The following is a 6,000-nucleotide window of genomic DNA, read 5'->3' on the forward strand; positions in this document are numbered from 1 at the left end:
GTTGGATCGAGTTTTACTTCTTTGTGTACATTATTTAATAAGGCTGGAAAACTTGCAGCTGTTCAAGACCTGCGCCTAACCAGCTGTTCTAGCTCGACCAAACTGTGTGATCCTGGGCAGATCATTTTGTTTTATTGTGCTTTAAAAATAGAGCATTTGCATTTACTTACAAATGGCACTTTAGCTTTCAGGTGCAGAATTAGCCTACACTTTCCTTCAAAGCGCCAGACCCATGTTTGACATGATAGAATCCTGTTTTTTACTAGAAAACCCACAAAGGCCTATTTCTGGATGCAATAGTATAATGTTTCTTTCTTTGATTGAAAACAGCAGGAATAACTCATTATTTTTCATTCCAGTTCTCCCTTACCTGCTGCCAAACAGGGACTAACAGCTTAAGGAAAATATTGGAAAACTATATAGTTGGGCAAAACGCATAATCGGAATTCCAGTCAAGTACAGCTTGCGAAGAAAATTGTGCAAAGAAAAGTAAAGGGCCCTGTTCAGCAGTCTTCAAAACTCTAATACTCTAGTCTTGAAATCTGCACTTTATTTTCTGCTTTTTCAATAAGAGGTATCAAAACGTGCAAGTTTCAAACCTAGAATGTGGCAATTTTTTGTAGACAGCATTAATGAAGAGTTTTGCTTGTAATAGAAAAAATACCTTTTTTTCTAGACGCAACAAATTTGAGTGAAACTCGTTAAATAGCAATGACATATGGCCCTTGGTGTTGAGATATATTTTCCTATGATGCCATTCTGCTAGAAAGCAGTCCTTGTCTCTCTGGGGACCTGTAATTGGCCTTCAGGTCAGTATACGAGGTTAAGCAGGAGCATATATCAGCGGTGCAGCAGGTGTAGTGACACCGAGGCACACGCAGGTAATGGTTCCAATACACTCTGATTTGTCTTTTTTTCCCTATCCATCCGGGGTTTTATTATTATTGTTATTAATACTAATAATTATACTAATAATAACTAACATTACTATGGTGTTATAGACTCGGGACACATAAAACATTATTTGACCAAACAATCTATGACACCCCGCCCCCAGTCGACGTCAATAAAGAATCGGGGTACTTCCATGGACTGCATCCCTTTCCCCCATGCCTTCTATGCAGGGGCCTCCTCGCGCCCCATTCTGGGGTAGTCTAGTCTCGAGACCATCAGCCAGGCTGCAGAATCCCCCTGTACATATTCAGAATAAACTCCTCACTCAACCCGCACTGGAGCTGCCTGTGGCGGCAGATTAGGCGGCGACCTGCCCTCCGCAGAGGACATGATTGTGCAAACACCGTAAGTCAAACAGAAGTGACGCTGCGCGTCCAGGCACGGGACCGACATTGAGTTTACAAGTCCGCAAGCAGTGACGAGAAATCTGTTTTCATATAATGGTTACATTCACAGTTCTCAGAATATCAACTATACATCGGCCATGCTCGTGTTACTGTTCTTGTCACAAGGACACATTTTCTCATTGTCCCACGCGACGCAACAAGCAGAAACAAACCTTACATACCACAAAGTCTACATTATCATGGCGCATCAAAATGCTGATAAATATTTTGGAAGAGGGGGGCTTTGAGGGTTATTCTGACGCCCCATTACTGCTCACATCCATACTGACGCCCAAGATGCCAGGTGGACACTGAGAGCAAGGCCTTGTTTGGCAACACTCTTAACGGGTCAAATATAGGATGCGGTGCCCTATAGAACTGCTGTCCCAGTTTACAACTCTACCTGAACACGCAGTGGATCAGAGGTGGGGGGATAAGCCCCAAATGTGTCTTTTCGGGTATCACAGAAGGGGTAGAACCAAGCTCTGCCTGTCCACATGTATGACGGATTAGGGTGGTTGCAGTTCTGGGACTGCTAGGTCTGGTCAGTTGTACCCCCTACCTCTAGACTTCGAGGCGCTTTCCCTGTCTCTGGGTGGAATCAAAAGACCTGCAGCGGCTTCCAGGCGCCGGGAGTCGCCTCTCGCGGGCCCGGTCAATTCTTAAACTCTGCCCCATCTCCAGACTCTGTTCCACCTTTCACAAGCCGACGGGGGGGTTTTCTTACCTGAGTTTCCCCGGAGCCGCTCTCGAAATCTCTGCCGCCCAAAGCCCGCTTTGATCGCCGCTCAATAAAAGTCACTCCGAGGAGAGTCCGCGCTCGGGTTGCTGCCTTTCGGTCTCTAGCAAGGATTACCTCCTACCTTCGAATGTGCCAAGGCGGGGCGGGGCCTCTCTGGCTTGAGGGAGACAAATACTTCGAGGCTGAGTTCGCTGAAGAGGTTTGTAACGTGCGTGTTGCTCAGAGCGAGGGAGGCTGGGCCACCGTCCCAGCGCGGATGACATTTTTGGGAAATACATGTGTTCCTTGTAGATTGCTTCTATTGTGCACGAGTGGCTCTCGGCTCCTTGACGCCGTTTCTTCATTCTTTTCTATAGATTAACCCGTCCCGCTCTTCCTCCGCGCTTTGGGGCCGGTTACAGTGGTGTGAAGCAGTGTTTAATCTTTAGAAGAATAAGTGCCGGACTCAAAGTTTTGTTCACAATCACGCGCTGGCCCTAAAACCGAAAGCTACTAGTCTTCATGTCACCTCGTGCCTCTTTCACCCACAACCAGCCACCCCCTTTCTCATCTCACTTTTGCAGGTTCCTTTTCTTCACTTCGTCACTGGTTTTCCGACTTTCTATTCCTCCTTCTTTTCCACTTCGAAGTTTTTATTTCTCTTGCCCTGGATAAAAGTCTGTTGATGAAAAACAACTTTATTTCCTGAAAAATGAGTGCTGGCGACCCTCACCTGTACCTAGAGGTGGGCGAGCCGACAGGTTACCAGGCAGAGGGCTGGCTCGGATCTTAGAGGCCGTGCACGAGCCGAGCCCTGGGAATATGTGCTATGTAAAACATGCAACAAACCACGTAAAATATAATAAAGTCATTTCAAAATGTGATAAGTGTATTTCTTCAGCATATGGAAGCTTTGACGATAATAGGGCACATTATTGTACTGCAGTGAGAAGTGCTTGTTAAAAGGCACGGCAGGTACAGGTAACATTGGTGGGCGGACGGTGGGGGGTGGGAAGTGGACAGATGATGGTTTAGGGAATGTAAAATAAAAAAAAGAAAACCACTTACCTTGGGCACACTGCATTGCCAAGTCGGCAAACGCAAGGTAAGTGTTTTTTTTATTTATTTTTTATTTTACTTTCTCTATCCCTTTGTCTGTCCACTCCCCACCTCGCCCCACTGCCCCACATCTGTTACCTGTGCCAGCTGCACCTGCTTATTAAAACTGATAGTTTTGTAAAACTGGTAGCCTGAACTCCCATGTTTCAAAGTCCTTTCATACGTGAACAATAAATCAAAATTGTTTTGGTGAAACTAAATATTTGCTTAAAATGACACAATTTAAGAAGAGAACCTGCCATTTAGCCAGGATTTCTGGTTTCACTTTGTACAAATCAGCCACTCAATGGGTATTGATTTTTCTTTTCTTATGATAAGGATTTGTTTTTGCCTCTTAGTGCAGTTTTCTGCACTTTAAAATATGGTGCAAACTCGATTTGCTTAGAATCACAGGATGTTGAGCAGACCCCAAGAATGAACCTCACTTTCCCCAGTTCCACAATTAGCAGCTCTGATCACAACTCCACGTCCTGGGTAGAGTGGGGGGTTTGGCAGGGGCAGGCGGGAGCCACATGAAAGCTTGGCTCGTTATGGGCACGAGGCTCCATCAGGACCTCGAGCTCAGCCAGAGCCAGGCTTCGGGCTTCAGCATGGCTGGCTCAAACTTTCACCCACCTCTACCTATAACCACTGGCTCATATCAAGCACTGGTGCAAAGGTGAGGCACGGCCATGGACACATCTTATATTATAATATAATATAATGTAATATAATATAATATAATGTAATATAATATAATATGATATTTTATCTCTAAACATGCAAAGTCGAGTTGGAACAACCGTGACCCCACAACCAGTGTATTTACTTGTTTGGAAAGTTTGTGCATGTCTAGATTTCACCCTGTTGCCACTTCAGAGTGATATGTTACCCAAAATGTCGTAGAGGTTAGTGCCATCAACAATATATCAGACAATAACAAGGGCCTGCTGCGTAGCAAGGGCGCTTTACCAGTGCAAGTAAGAAAGACATGGAGTGCGCCACCATGGAGGACCAAAGGACAAGCAGGACTCCATTATTATGCCCCTCAGCGGCCTGGCCCAGGCACCCCTGCTCCTGCTGCACTAATGACAATTATGGCCCTGTAAGTGTGCAGGGGACAAGGGCTCCACATAGAATGTTATTCTGTAACAGGACAGAGTGGGTTGGTATCTCCATGGATGGTTAAGGGGGGAACGCCTACCGCAAAAGAGTCAAGGCCCCTGGTGCTCGCCTCCTTTGCCCTGTCATACCCTCCAACCTTAGCCCACCTCCATCTGTGACATCTTCTGTGGATAGGGCTCCCTCTGCCTGGTGCCCTTATGGTGACACAGAGGAACAGAAGTTAATTCCTTTGACAGGGAATTAACACTATGTCAACTCTGTTGTCACATGTGAAAGGAACAAATGATGGACGGAATGCTGAACAATGCAAACATTCACCCCCAGTCACAAAGATCTGGGTTTAATCCTTGTTCTTTTGCTCACCACGCTACCCCAGTTTGGACCCAGCCATATGCAAGCCAGTCTTGAGCCTGTTCCTGATGGGCACAGTCCAGCCCGAACTGCCAAGGCACTCCTAGGATGACGTGGCATGTCCTTCAGTGGCGTCGTGAGCCCCCCAGTTAGCAGCTTAAGTGGAGATAACTTCTTAAGGTTTAATAGTTTTGCATTGGTCTCTGCAGCAGGGGTACAGACAAAAGCCAAAGGTAGAGCCACAAAGTGGGGGTTTGAACGTCGCTAGGTGAGCCACATTCAGCAAGAGAGGAAAATAAATGATGCACACAAAGCAAGAAGTAACAAAGAGAGCAGGAAATAGTGTTTTAGAAAAGCATATAAGAAAAAAAATAATACCAGAAAAGAAAGATTTGTGGTAGTTAGAAACTGGAATGGACAAACTGGAGAAGGCACAAAGTGAAAGTACTGAAAGGTGCAAAGAAGGAAGGAAATAGCAATGTGAAAGGAATGGTGGTTGAGAAGAAAAAAGGAAGAGCGAGTACAAGGATGGATGGTTGAAAGGATGAATCGGTGGATGAAAGGGTGAAAGGATCAGTTGGTGAAAGGATGGAAGATAGGATTGATGGAGAGACAGGTGAGCGGATGGAAAGACGGACAAGAGAGTGCAAAGATGACAGAGTTGCATGGGAAGTGGATGGTCATTGATTGGTTGGATGGAAAGGTCAAAAGGTGGATGGATGGGGAAAAGGACTGATGAATATGTGAAGGAATGGATGTAATTTCCGTGGCCTGTTGGAATAATAAAAGGATGGATGAAATGGTGAAAGGCTTCAGGATGGGTGGAAGGATGGATAGACAGACCGGTGGATGCAGGGGTGAAAGAAACTAATATAGCAAGGGACAGGCTAATTTTCTCTGCTCGCGGAGTGTCATTAGAGGTGAGGTTCAAAGTGGGGGGTATTTTAATTTTCTGGCTACTCCCCTGATGTCATTTGGCAGCTAAACCAATCTGAAGCTGCCTGGTTTAAAGACATACCGTGGGTAGAAGTGAGGGACCAATTTTATATGAATTTCTGGCCTCCTCCCCTAAGGGCGCTGAAGAGTGTTCACATAACTTTAATTTGGTGGTGAAGTTTTGAGAAGTTTCCGATCTTCCTACGTTGTAAAATGTCCAAAATGTCACGATTTATTTTCGACCTTGAAAAGTTTTCTTCATATAGCAAGATCCTTTCCACTCGGTTCAAAGACAGCAGAGCCAGCCAAATTGTTGCAGATTTTTTCTCCAGAAGTTTAGCTTTTTCATAGCTGTTGTCTGAGCAATGTCCTTGTGGAGACAACAACACTCATACAGTAAACCGTGAGGAAATGCTGGGTTCGGGCTGT

The 6,000-nt window shown here is 45.5% G+C and overlaps 1 protein-coding gene across 1 annotated transcript in view; it reads right to left on the reverse strand.

Annotated features, from left to right (window-relative positions):
- Window positions 1-2,197, reverse strand: part of LOC146857483 (gap junction beta-3 protein-like) — a 29,770-nt gene extending 27,573 nt beyond the window's left edge. Inside the window, exon 1 of the mRNA XM_085648021.1 lies at window positions 2,068-2,197. The gene's annotated coding sequence lies outside the window, so the exon portion shown is untranslated. The remainder of the gene's footprint in view (window positions 1-2,067) is intronic.
- Between the last annotated feature and the right edge of the window lie 3,803 nt (window positions 2,198-6,000).

The sequence above is a fragment of the Triturus cristatus genome, chromosome 3_2 (assembly GCF_964204655.1).
Source record: "Triturus cristatus chromosome 3_2, aTriCri1.1, whole genome shotgun sequence".
NCBI classification, from domain to species: domain Eukaryota; kingdom Metazoa; phylum Chordata; class Amphibia; order Caudata; family Salamandridae; genus Triturus; species Triturus cristatus.